Below are 14,160 nucleotides of genomic sequence, written 5' to 3'. Positions count from 1 at the left end.
CCTCAGGTTGAATCCAGAGCTGTGGGGGTGACAGAAGCGCCGCCAGCCTCGTGGGCCCAGTAGCCTAATTTATACCTGCTATCCCTGGAAGTCCAGGTAGCAGAGGAGTTGCCGCGGATTCCAGGTTGCTTAACAGGAGGGTTTAAAATTCTCCAGTTAAGCTAAGATTTAAACTCAAAAGTGTTTTCCTGGGTCAGTGGTTTTGAGGTCCAGCAGTTTGGCTTTTCTCTTTTGTCCTTTCTGTTCAAATGAGAACATTTTTTTTTTTCTTCATCTGACCAGTGCCATAGACACAGGTTGACAGTTTTAAACTTACAGTATTGTTTGAACTCTACCTGTTTTTCTTGTGAAATCTGAGTACTTGCGGAAGTTTCTCACTTGATTTCAGGGTACTGTCCTCTACTCTCTAAGGTATTACTTTCCTTTTTGAGTGTGTTATGAAGGCAATTTTTAAAGGATATGACCAGTTAGAGAAATTCTAATTAAAAAGGAAAAGATTTTTACTTTGAAGTAACGAATGTCTCTAAGAGGACATTTTTAGATGATGGTTCGGAGGCTCTTTCCCCCACTTGACCCAGAGCTCCAAGACTAGAAGACCTGGCTAACAAACATAGGAGACGAAGGTAGGACACATTGATAAGAGCTTTGTACAGAGATTTGTACATTTGTGTAATAGGCCTTTTCACGCTTTATGTGTAGCTTTTTACCTGTAACCTTTATTACATTGTAAATTAAATGTAACTTTTGTCATTTGGGTGCAGTTTGTGATTCAGTTGCCATCACCTACTTCCACTGCCATGAGGGACTATTTGTCAGGTACAGCTGTCAGGCTTGGGAGGTGACGCTGTGTCCCCATTTTATTACCACAAATAAAGATGCCCCCTGATGAACTGGAAATTCTAATTAAAGATTCCAGTCCCCTGATGAAGCCTCACTGAGCAAAGTGGGTTAAGGCAGAGAGACGGGTGCCCTTGTCCCAGTGTAACCACCACTGTCTGGCTGCAGCTGCGTGCGTTTGAGCTACAGCTCAGGAAGCACAGGAGTGAGAGCAAGTGAAGTTGAGGACGTTTAGAGGGGATCTCAGCTGGAGTTTGACCTGGGTGGATGTGTCTTGCATGCTAGGACACCGTGCAGGAAGCGCGCTTTGTGCATGGTGAGACAACGCACGTGACTGTGGCTAAAATGCCAACGAGGCTCCAAATCCCTTAGGGCGAGAGTGTGGACTCACAGCAGGAGCAGCCTGGTAAAAGGAACAGAGATCTATAAAATCACAGCTAGACGGAAGTTTAACTTCTCTGCTGGCTTCCGTAATGATGACTGTCCTCATCTTCTGAGGACACCTTCCTGTCGTCATAGCAGAGGTTACTATTAGTGCTGGTTCAAAATCATTCGTTGAGTACCTGCCTACTGTCAAGCAACCATCTGCAGCATTTATTTAATTTTAATAGCCCTAAGGAATACTGTTTTTATCCCTATTTTACAGATGAGGAAACAGGCTCAGAGATAAACTTCTTTACGATTTTCATGTAGTGAAGTCAGGATTGGAACTGGATTCTGACTCCAGAGCCTGAGCACAGGTTAACACGGCCTCCGGGATGAGGTAAGGGGAGGAGTGTACGAGCCGTAGTTGGCTTGCCATCGGGCTTTATAGATTGGAGCTAGATATTTGGAAATTGAAAGAGAAGTTTTTCCCAAACTGGACAACTTACTAGAAGGTATAATAAAGGATTTAGATGTATTTTAGGTAATAAAATCCTTCTGGTAAGAGATTATGCCATGTGTTATTTGGTTTCAGAATTTGAGTTGCAGAGTAAAACTTCAATTTGCGTCTCAAAGAAGGCTCAGTAGGGAATATCCAAGCCTGCAAAGCTCTTTCTTTTCAAAGGTCCGTTTGACTTTAGTGGAAGCTGGAATGGCTGAATTTGGTGCTTACACAGCAAATAGAGGCATGGTATGGAAACCTGGCATCCCTGGCACCCAGATTTCTGATTTATTCCAACCCTGTTTTAGTGCCCCTCTAAGGGGAATACTGCAGGAAGGGGCTTAGCTGCCTCTCGCCCCTAACACAGCTCTAGCCGATGACTGGGGAGGTAAACCCCTCCTGTTCACCAGGATTGGCAGATGGTCTCCATTGCTCCGGTGAGCACATCACTGGTGAGGGATGCAGAGATGAGAAGCGACTGTTGGTTCCCCAGTGTCCTATGCCCCTAATGGGCCCTCTGCTGAGAAGGGAGGGGATGACTCCTGTTTACCTCCCCAGGATGGGAGAGGGTGGTGAACCCCATGGAGAAGGACCTTTTGGCAGAAAACAACAGGTTGATCACAGCTCAAGAGCAACTGTTTGGTAACTGCTTGCCTAAAATATGCTTGTCGTTATCAACTCAGAATTTTTAGAGTCAGAAGGGTTTATGAGATCCTGGCTGGATCCCTCATTTTGCTTGTGAGTGAACAATGGCAGTGGGGACTTCAGCTAACATGGATTGAACACGTGTGAGTTGGGCGTACGGAAGGGCACTACCCCTGCCCGCTAGAGGCCTGCCTTCTAGAGGGAAACAGGCACACTTACGGTGCTGCTGCTCAGATGCTGAAGGCTTCAGCTGAGGGATAGACGGGATGAGGACAGCAGAGATGAATGAGACTGGGGTGTCAGGGAGGCCTCTAGGGAGATGACATTTGCGCTGAGCATTGATGATCAAGTCGGGATTTGCTGCATGGAGGAGTGTGAGCTGTAGTTCTCCAGGGAGAGGAACCAGTGAGAGATGCATGGAAGATGGATGAGGGGATGACTACTCGGCAGGAGGGAGGAATCAGGAAGACAGAGGCCAGGTCCTATGCTGTGAGCTTTGCTGGGGAATTTGAAGATATAAGGAAGCCAGTGAAGGACATATGTGTGAAGACATAAATATGGGGAAAATCTAGAGACATACACATCACACACAGACACGCACCCTCCCCACCCAGAGTGGGGAGGTTTCAGGCAGGGCAGTGATTGATGGGATTCTGGTGTCAGAAAATAACATGAATGAGGCAGTTCCTGCCCTCGAGTGAGTCTCAAAGCAGGGGAGACAGGTGTTTCAGTTCTCTCCACACGGTTTAGCCAATCTAGAGGTTAAGTCCAAATGTTGAGAGAATGGGGGAAAGTTCCCCAGTAGTTCTGTCTGTGAGAGTGAGGGGGCGCTAAGAGGTGAGGGTCGTGGAAAGCCCCGGACCTCTGACATTTCCAGATGGAGGTGGGGGTACTCCAGGCAGGGGCAGCTGCAGGAATAAAGGGGGTCAGAGTGTATTAAAGCCCCTGCCCCGTGACGATGGAGGTGGTAAGAAGGCCTGAGTGCTCACCTACCGAATTTGCATGGTATCTGCTGCCATGGAATGAGATTGCTGGAAGAATTGGATGTGCATGCAATCTTCTACCTCTGGACGGGGGCAGAGGAGCAGTTCCAGAGTCAGCCAGCAGGCGGGGCCCTGCTCCCATTCTCCGAGCTGCTGTAGGAACCGGTGTGAAGATGTAGGATGGTCCCCCGGGGCGGGAGATGAGAGGGGAGAAGGAAAACAAATCTGGCTCCTTGTCAGGCACCCTGATGGTACTTTTGTGTGTTTTATAACCCCTAAATTCTCCCAGAAGACCCAAGAGGAGGTTGGTGGTGTTCCCCCCTTTATAGCTGGGAACTTGAGGCTCACAGAGAGTGCTCAGCTTGACAAGTGAATTTCTCAGCAATTCAAACCTGGCCCTGATGCTTAGGGCTGTGAACAGCACAAGGTAGCTTCTGACTCAGGTTGTGGCCCCTGCCTGTACCTGGGGTCTGGGAGACTGGGTTGAATTTTGATCCCTTTCTGGTTTTTCTCTTTCTCAGTTTCCTACCCTTCTGTCTCCATCTCTGGTCCCCTTTGGGGTCTGTGGAGCTTCAAGTGCTGTCTCCACACCTGGGCCAGGCAGGGTGTCTAAAGGGGCCCCTGCAGACACTATTACTACACTCGTGGCCTGGGAGCAAGGTTATTGACAGGAAGTGCAGCTGAGATGTGGAGGGAGGCTTTCCACAGAGAGCCTCTGCTGATGAAGTCTCCCAGCCGGCCGGCCTGCCTCAGCCCCACAGCCCGACCCTCTCCTCATTACCATGGTCTTCCTCCACAGCCAGGCCACCACCTGCACTTGGAGCCTGTCTTCCCTCCCCTCCGGTTATGCCCTCTCCAACTGACGCCATCAAGACGGTTTCTCCTCCAGACTTTCCCCAGCAGCGTTCAAATGCACCGTCACTGCTTTCAAAGAGAAACAAAGCGAAAAACCTTCTCTTGATTCCACTTTCTCACCAGCGACTTCCTGTTTCTCTGCTCCGCTTTTCAGTACAACTTCTGGAAAGAATTGTCTCGTCTTGTGTCTTCACCCTCCCACTCGCACGCAAATCCACTTCAGTCAGGCTTTTGTCCTAACACTCTTATCAAAACCATGCCTGCTGATGACTCCAGTCCTGGTGTTCACTGCTCTGCTCAGAGCATTCCCGAGGCCCCTTATTTCCTGCAGTGTTAAGAGCCACTGTGTACACTGCTCTGCAGCCCCTCCCATTGCCTCTCTGTCCCACTGCCTCTCTCCCCCTTGCTCCCTTGGCCACAGCCACCCCAGGGACTGGCTGGCCCTTAAAGGCACACTCCCATCCTGCCCTTGTGGCTGGAACGCTTCCCCCAGATGGCTCCCTCCCCCATTGCCTTCAAGTTGAACAAGAGGACAGCAGGCCCTGGCCTCCAGTGGCTGGCCTGGCTCCCACAGCTGGGCCTTGGTATTCTCCTGCACATAAAGTTTCACAGAACATCAGTGTCCAGACAAGACCGCTCTGTGACCATGATGGGTCAAGACAATCATGTCTGAACACAGAAAAAATGTGAACGTTATCCAAACTTCAAAAAGGAATAATTACCTTAAATGTCAATGGACTGAATTCTCCAATCAAAGAACACAGTGGCAGACAGGATGAAAAAACAAGAGCCTAGGAATATGCTACCTACAGGAGACCCACCTTAGGGCAAAGGACCCACACAGATCAAAAGTGAGGGGATGGAAAAGGATATTTCATGCAAACAAATGAAAGCTGAAGTTGCAATTCTCAAGTCAGACAAAACAGACTTTGAAGCAAAGGCTGTTAACGAAAGATAAGGAAGGGCGGTGTATAATGGTAAAAGGATCAATACAAGAAAAGGATTTTATACTCATCAACATATAGGCACCTAATACGGAAGCACCCAAATATCTAAAACAAATACTAAGACATAAAGGTTGAAACTGATGGGAAAACAGTGAGAGTAGGATACTTTAACACCTCACATCAATGGACAGATCTTCTGGACAGAAAATCAATAAGGCGACAGAGATCCTAAATGAGACAATAGATCGGTTAGACTTGATTGGTATTTTCAGAACATTGCATCCAAACCACTAAAAGGACCAGCCATCCCTGTAGTGGGTTGACTCGTGACCCCAAAAGGTACGTCCACTTGGAACTCAGAATGTGACCTTATTTGGAATAAGAGCCTTTGCAGATGTAATTCTAGTAAGCATCTTGATATGCAATCTTAGATAAGAGTGGGCCCTAGGTCCAGTGATAAATGTCCTTGTAAGAGACAGGAAAAGATGTCGAGACACAGGGAAAACTTGTGAAGAGCATCTGGAAGCCCAGGAACACGAGGGGCTGCCATCAGCCACCAGAAGTAAGGAGTGAGGCATGAAACAGAGCCTCCAGAAGAACCAACCCTGCCAACATCTTGACAGCAAACTTCTGGCCTCTGGAACCGTGAGAGTAAGTTTCTGTTAAGCCACCAAGTTTGTGGTAATCTGTTACAGCCATCCCCCTACAGTTCATAAGGAAAACTTGTGTCATGCTAATAACAGCGGTAGCCTGGGTCTGGTCTTCCCTCCTCATTAAGGTTCATTAAGATCCCCAGTCATAGAATTGCCCCCGCTCTTGACAGCATCCAATCCATAGGAAAGTCCTGCTTCCTGGAGCCCTCCTAAATCATCTAACCCAAGCCCAAATCCTAGAGTAAGGCCTTTCTAACACTCTCTGAGTGGCCCCACGGTCCCCATGCTCCCCATGGAGGGTGCTGTCCCTCACTATGAGCCAGAAACCCAAGGTGATAATTTTCCTGTCTTCCTGGTGGTCTTTGGCTGGAGGTTGCTGACAAAGTCTTCACCCAAAGGTTACCATCTCCAGTGAGGACTGCAGTCGCCCCACCCCCCTTCTGCCTCCCGCTTCCCTTGCTCCATTTTCTGCATGGCACCCATTGCCTTCACCCACACTGGATCAATTGCTTATTCACTCTGTATTGTTTATGGTCTGTCTCACCCATCCCCAACCCCATTTGAATGTGAGCTCTACTAGGGGCATGGATGGTGGTTGGCATTGTTTCTGGATGTATTCGAAGTGGCTGGGACAGGGATTAGCTCATCTAGTGAAAGTGAAGTCGCTCAGTCGTGTCTGAGTCTTTGCGACCCCATGGACTGTAGCCTATCAGGCTCCTCCATCCATGGGATTTTCCAGGCAAGAGTGCTGGAGTGGATTGCCATTTCCTTCTCCAGGGGATCTTCCCAACCCAGGAATTGAACCCGGGTCTCCCACATTGCAGGCAGACACTTTACCGTCTGAGCCACCAGGGAAGCCTAAACAAGCAGTAAATATTTGTTGAATGAAAGAACCATTACTAGGAGAGGCACTCCTAACCAACTTGGTCATCAGGAAGGCTTCCCTAGAAATGGAGTGTGAAGGCTGGGATCTGATGGGGGAATAGAGGTGACCCTGCATGAAAATGGTGAGGAGCTTTCCCAGCAGGTGCAAAAGGCCTGGGGAAGCAAGGGGGTATTTCAGGATTAATGGAGTACAAGCACTTCCAAGTGGCTGAAGGGGGAGTTCTGGAAAGGGAGGGCAAGAGATGAGATTGCAGAGTTGTCAGGGCCCAGAAGAGCTGGGTCATTGGGAGCTCACACTTCACCCCAAGGGCCATGGGGATAGTTACTCCACAGCAGGTGGAATCTTCCTGAACCAGGGATCAAACCCATGTCCTCTGAATTGGCAGGCGGATTCTTAATCTGGACCACCAGAGAAGTCCAGAAGGCAGCATTTAAAGGGCAGATGGCAGGACGGTGCTGAGGAAGAGGTGAGGCTGGAGGCAGTGGCAGAGACTGAAGACCAGTGGCAAGACTGAAGGCGCCTGCGTCGAGGTGGCAGCTGCAGAGAGGAGGTGGAGTCCTGGGAAAAAGAAGACCCCTGGCCTGGGCACCTGGCCTTTCAGAGGTGCCATTCACTGTGGAGCGGAGCGTGGAGGAACGGGTTTCGGGAAGGCGCTGAGTGTGAGGACCTTCAGGGGAACATCAGGGGAGACGTCAAGTGGGCTGTACGTATACCTGGAGCTTAAGGTCAGACTGGAGATTCAGGCTCAAAAGACGGCCGCAGTGGGAATGAAGCCTTGGCGGAGTTTTCTGAAGACTTCTGCCTGAGGAGCCGCAGCCCCGGGGGCTCAGAGCAGGCAGGGTGTCAGGAAAGGTGGAAGGAGACCCACCACCCCTTTTCCACTCTCTCTGGGGTCTCTAGGTCTCACTTTGCTCCCTGGAGCCCCCTGGCCCACATGCCTGGAATCACTTGCTAGGACAGAAGAATCCTCTCCTAATAATTCACCGCCCCTGGCTTGTTTAGAAGGAAGTGGAAGAGGCTCTGTGTTGCACACAGCATACATGCTCTGGAACCAAAGCCCCACCTGGGGGTGGAGATGGCAGCCCGGACCTCCCTGGGACTCAAGCCCTCATTATTCTGGGAAAGTTCAGAAGTGGGGCCACATCAGGGGTCAACCAGAGGCAGTCTGGGCACAACAGCACCATCAGCAGCTCCCAGACAGCAGGGCTGGGAGGCAAGTCTGGCACAGGCTGGTACACTCCCTTCCCACTCCAACGGCCCCAGCCCCCTGCCCCTGAGACTCTGACTAGAGCTGGAGGCAACCCTGTTCAGATGGGGAGGCTTAACCCAGGCTCTCTGGGCTCCACCCCGCTTCCTTCTGCCTCCCCCTGCCGTCTGCCAACCAGCGAGACAGGGCTTCCCTCCTGCCTCCTTGGAGCACCAGCATCTGCAGCCCCCTGAGTGTCCCTCTGTGCCTACCAAGCCATGTCCCACACCTCCTCTGGGAACTTAAAATACAGTTCACAGCACATCACTCTTCATTCCAATGTCCCTCAAGCAGGGACTTGTCCCCAAAGCTTTAGGATCAGAGGCCAAGCTCCGGGGCCTCCCACGCTGCCACTTGACACTTTTTTTTATTGTCAGTTCCTCAGTGCGCATCCTCCTTCATGCCGTCCCACTTCGTTCCCCACTCACCCTTGGCTCGCATCACTTCCTCTGAATGACCTTCCTTGGTCCCAAGGTTGCTGCAGGAAGGTCAGCTTGAATAAACCTCACTCTCTGGGTTTTTTCCACCAGGGTTTCTGGAAGGCAGAGTCTGGGTCTGTGGTGTTGACCATAGTTTCCCAGTAAACCCACAGTGGGCCAGCCAGTAGGGATGGCATTGAACTGAAATGTATCATGAAGCACTTCCACTTTCTCTCCTCCCGAGATTCTTGGGTCCTGCCCCACTAGATCGGGTCAGCAGGGGGTGTTACCCTCCATCCCAGGAACAAGCCGCAGCTGAGTCCAGAGACTGCCCTCGCCCACCCCACCCCCCACTCCAATGCTGCCCAGAGGGTCTCAGCCCTGAACCCTGTGACCTGGCAGGGTGTTGGGAGGAGACATCAGCAACTGAAGTCGAGTTTCATCAAAGTTCCCAGTCCCTTAGGGGAAGTAAGGGTAACGAGATAGAGTTTCTGTGGGAAAGCTCCAGAGGGCCCCTGAGAAAGGGAACTTGCCCGGGGTGTCCTGCCTGGAGCAGTGAGCAGCAGAGGGGCTGCTGGATCCTGGGACCCTGACTCCGTCCCTTCCTAGCAGCAGACCTTGGGCACACTGTTTACCTTTCCCCTGCAAAATAGAAAGCACCAGATAACCCCGTCTTGGGTATGGTGAGCTGAGCGAAGCCATGCACCAAGACCCTTTTGCATGGCGCCTGGTGCGTGGGAAGCCAAGTTCTTCCCAGGCCTTCCCATCATCTTCCTGCGTGTGAAAATTCAAATGTGTGCCACGTCCTGGCTAAGGATGGCTGGGCCAGACCCAGCAGAGGGGACAGAGGACATCGGGGCAGACATGCTGACTAGGGGCTGTGGGACAGGGCCCTGGGGCTGAGGAAGACCAGAAAGTCCTAACAGGAGGAAGTGGGGGGACCTGTGGCCTCCTTCAACACCTGGTCATTGCAGCTGGGGAAACTGAGGCTGAGAGGTGGCAGGAGTTGCTGTCGGAGTGTTGCCTGGAGCCAGGGTTGGTACTGCAGTTCTGAACCTACCACACTGAATGTAGGCTTTGAGGGCACATGCTTTAGACACAGACAATTGTTTAGCTCAAGATCACAAGGAAGGACTTTCCTGGTGGTCCAGTGGCTAAGGACCCATCTGCTAATGCAGGAGACACGGGTTTGATCCCTGGTCCGTGAAGAGTCCACATGCCGCAGAGCAACTAAGCCCGTTCGTCCACGACTGCTGAAGCCCATGTACCCCAGAGCCTGTGCTCACCAAGAGAAGCCACCACAATGAGAAGCCCGCACACCACAGCCGGCTCACTGGCACTAGAGAAAGCCCACACACAGCAGCAAAGACCCAGCACGACCCCAAATAAAGCAAAGGTCACAAGAAAGGTTGTGACAAGCCAGGGACGCAGGGCTGCCAACTCCCTGGGACCCTTCTCTCTACCCCAAGGAGGTCAGGGAGTGAGGGTAGATCCCACGTTCCAGCATCTTCCCATCATCTCAACAAACACCAGGTTCTGTGAAAATAGGAGAAAGAGACACAGCCAGCTCTCAGGGAGTACACAGCCAACTAGGGAAGAGATGCTAAGAAATCACAAGTAAATATTAGAGTATGACTGTAAACAGGGCTGTGGAGAAGGGGTTCATGGAACTGTGCAGGGGTGTAGCTAAGGAGGATGCTCCATCTGTGGGATCAGGAAGGTCTTTTGAGGATGTGATGCTTAAGCTGAAACTCAGGATGGAAAAGGTCATTGTGAGATAATAATTATATATCGATATTGATATCCACCCCTGGCTCCTGGCACAGAGTTCCTATAAGCTTGTAATTTCCTGACTGAAGTGAACACTAGGAGCATCTTTCATTTTATTGTAGTCACTTGTGGGGCTGGGGGGCTGGGATCCTGGCTGGGGGCTGGTCACCAGGAAGACCAACCATGATTATAAGCTTGGAATTTTCACACACACACACACACACACACACACACACCCCATGCCAACTTCTCCAGGGGAGAGGGCTTGAAATGGAGGTTAGTTATTGATTATGTCCACATAAAGATCCCCAGAGCATGGGTTTTGGGGAGCTTCTAGACGAGCCAACACATCCCTGTTGTGGGAGGATGGCACATCCCAGTGCCACAGGGCAGAGGCTCCTGTGCTCGAGACCTTTCCAGACCTCACACTGTGTGTCTCTTCATCCGGCTGTTCATCTGTATCCTTTGTTGTAACCTTTAATAAACTACTAAAGGTAAGTAAGTGCTTCCTTGAGTTCTGTGAGCCACTCTAACAAATGGGTCGAACCCTAGGAGGGGGTCATTGGAAGTGTTGATGTATAGATGGCTGGTCAGACTAGCCTCTGATGTGTGTGGAGAGGAGCAGTCTTATGAGGCTGAGCCCTTAACCTGTAGAATCTGATTATATCTCTGGGATGATAGTGTCAGAATGCAGTTGAATTCTAGGGCACAATTCTAGTTGGTATCACGGAGAATTACTTGGCATGAGGGAAATTCCCTGGGAAGATAGGGCTTTTCCCAACACGGTTAGCCAGGCAAGAGGGTGGAGTGTATTCCAGGCAGAGGGAACGGCATATGCAAAGTCCTGTGGTGGGAGGAAGTACTCCAAGTTTGTCTTTTCAAGATAGTGGGTTGAAGGCATCTTCTTCCTTTTTTCTTCTTGAAAATCATCCTGGCCCCTGACACACACACACACACACACACACACACACACACACACACACACACACATACACTGAGGAGAACAACAAATAAGAACTCCATCTTCTAAGAAGATATTTCTGACCTCAAACTAAAATATTGCAGAAAACAACCAAATACTCTAGATTCCAGTATGGTTAAATAATGGTTATTAAACATTTTTTTTTTCTCTAGCTCTAGAACTTGGCCTCCTCAACCCTTCTCTTTCTCACTGCATTAACTAACAAAATTCCAGTGCCTGGCCCTAAGAATGAAAATCTCAACTTCTATAAAAACAAGCCTCAGAAAGATGGGGAGGACCTGTCTTCTCCCCTGAAGCTGTAGAAACAGAAATACTTACTATACTCCATCATAAAAATGAATTTAAGGATCAGACATGATAGAGGTGAAAGCAAGAAATTTTATGAGCATGCCCAACTTGTTTTCCTGTCCAATGTCTTAGAAAGATTGAAGGTAGGAGGAGAAGGGGAGGACAGAGGATGAGATGGTTGGATGGCATCACTGACTCGATGGACATGAGTTTGAGCAAGCTCCGGGAGCTGGTGATGGACAGGGAAGCCTGGCGTGCTGTAGTTCACGGGGTCGCAAAAAGTCGGACACAACTGAGTGACTGAACTGAACTGTAGAGACTGGGGCTATGCGTGAGAAATGTGTTAGCTCTGTTAATGCACGTCAGTCCTGGGAAGGGTTCCAGACAGCCAGGCTTCAGATTGTTCAACATTCTGCGCAAGTAGCTTTTAAATTTCAGACTTAAGACTGGGATGGCAACTGGCTACTTTAACTGATCATTTGATCCTTATGGGCTTAAGGATAATCACTGAAAGAGAGTGGGATGGTATGGTCCTTGTCCCACCAGGTCCTCTGCCTGCCTTTTGTCTGTGGAAAACTTAGTCAAAGAATAAGTTTAGGCTCCAGGCGGTGCCACGGGGATGGCAAGAGCCAGAGCTGAAGCCCGAGCTCGCCGTGGGATGGTGGCGGGAGTCAAGGCTTGGACTCAGGGATCCGCTGCCTGCACCTCCATGCCACCCTCAGCCTGTGGCACAGCCCTCCACCCGCAGAATGGATGGTGCATCTGGGGACTTGGCCTCTGGGGACAATGCCCTGACCACTGGGGCTCTTTTCGTGGCGCTGGGTTCAGGAGTGATGGCGCTCAGTCACCATTGAGCATGACTGCTGCTCATCCAGGTGGGTCATGAGACAAGGCCCTCCACCACTGGGACCAGCGTGCTGGGGAGGAAGGTCCTCTACCTTGCATGTCAAGCACATCATGCAAGTGGACGGAAAGACAGGGCTGCTTCTAGCCTGAGCCCCTAGGCTGACGTCCAACGCCCTCTCCACGGTGACCCAGGGCAGCAGGACGAAGGTACCAGAGGAGATCCAGCAGGTTTCCAACAAGGATGACATGAAGACGTCTCTGAAGAAGGTGCTGAAGGAGACCTCCTACACGATGGTGATGCCGTGGGTGGTCGCGCATCCTGGCCCTCCCCCTGCAAGTCATCTCAGCGTGCTGCGTGGTCCAGTTTGCGGGATGGGAGGCCAAGTCCAGCGGCGTGTTGACCTCCATTGGGAAGATTTTCAAAGAAGAGGGCCTGCTGGGATTCTTTATGGGCTTAAGCCCCCACCACCTGGGCGATTTTCTTGTGGGGCTGTAACCTGCTGGCCCACTTCATCAGTGCCTACCTGGTGGATGGTAGCATGAGTGATGCCCCGGCAGGGCTGGGGCATGACCAGAATCTAGGTTCCCAGTTCAGCCAGGCACTGGCCATCCGGGCTGACACCAAATTCGTGATGGGGATTGCGATGAGCCTGCTGACCTCCTCCTTCCTGCTGGCTGGTGATTTCTTGGCCATGAAGGACTGTGGGCTGGGCTCCCTCCTTAGTCCCCAGTGTTCAAATCTTGGATCCACCCCTGGAAGTACCTGAGTGTGCAGGGCCAGCTCTTCCGAGGCGCCAGCCTGCTTTTCTGCCGGGTGTCGTCAGGAGCGTGGTTTGTCCTGGAGTAAGCTGAATCACCTAAAAAAACAAAACCACGCTGTCTCAGCCTGGCCACCGCGGGTGAGGCCTGATCATCTTGGGGCACCTGTCAGACGACCACCCCAGAATCACCTAAGGTGCTCTAGCACGGCGAGGCATCAGTTTCCATATTTCCCATGCGTCTGTCCAGAAGCAGGGACTGGGTGGGAGTGAGGCTGAGTCCAGTGGACTGGGCACTCTTAGACCTGGGGAAGGTGGGGTGGAGCTGGGGAATGGGGGCCGAATCCCCTCACTCTGCAGATTCCCCGAGTCTCCCTCGTGCACGGGGCCAGAGACAGGCTTGTGGAGGCCCACGTTGCACGGGCAGAAGCTCATGAGTTCAAATCCCACCCCCAACTCCCACCCTTCAAGTCACCCCCTGCTCACATCGCGCAGCTCAGCTGGGCGCTTCATGCTCTTGCTTTGTAAATAGGATGTGATCCCCTTTCACCAGGCTGCCGCCACATCCAGGCTAGGAGTCTATCTTTGTTTTTCTCAACACTACTTGTCTAAGAAGACAGCACATTCTACATGGGAAATCGTATGACTGCTCAGAATGTATTCCACCCCCCTCGCCCACACCCAACCCTGGTCAAGTCAAAGGCTCCTCAGTTTAATGCTGATGCCTCATGTGCAGGATATGGTTATCTGTGCAATCGTGAACGCTCAGATGTTAGGCAGATCAATGTCTCTAGTCGTATCCAGTTTAAAGTACCTAATAAGATCTGACCCTTTCTCCAGCAAATAAATGCATTGGTGGTGAGTTGGGGGAAAAAAAGCAAAAATTCAATCAGAGAAATGAGAACATGTGAAAAACAAAGGAGACCAAATAGTAATAATGTAGCCATTAAGCATAGCCAAGAGTCTTTAGTTCCTTCTCAGTGGCTATACGTAATATTCTGAGTCATATCCTGTGAGCGGTCTTATAGATACTGAAACCCCAGGTGGAGAAGTTAATTGCATGATGGTCAGAATGTGCCCACTCTGCCCACCACATGAGCTGCCACAGTTCCGAGAATGTCCTCAGAGAAAGGGAAACAAACCAGCCCTGGAACTGAAGATCAACTGTCCCTAAAACAAT

General features: G+C 50.9%; 1 pseudogene; it reads left to right on the top strand.

The window, feature by feature from the left end:
* Window positions 1–11,980: 11,980 nt before the first annotated feature.
* On the top strand, window positions 11,981–13,069 carry LOC128043686 (mitochondrial carrier homolog 1-like; annotated as a pseudogene).
* Window positions 13,070–14,160: the final 1,091 nt, after the last annotated feature.

Source organism: Budorcas taxicolor, chromosome 2 (assembly GCF_023091745.1).
Source record: "Budorcas taxicolor isolate Tak-1 chromosome 2, Takin1.1, whole genome shotgun sequence".
Classification (NCBI taxonomy): domain Eukaryota; kingdom Metazoa; phylum Chordata; class Mammalia; order Artiodactyla; family Bovidae; genus Budorcas; species Budorcas taxicolor.
The sequence above is the reverse complement of the archived record's forward strand: the minus strand, read 5'-3'. Positions and strand labels throughout refer to the sequence as shown.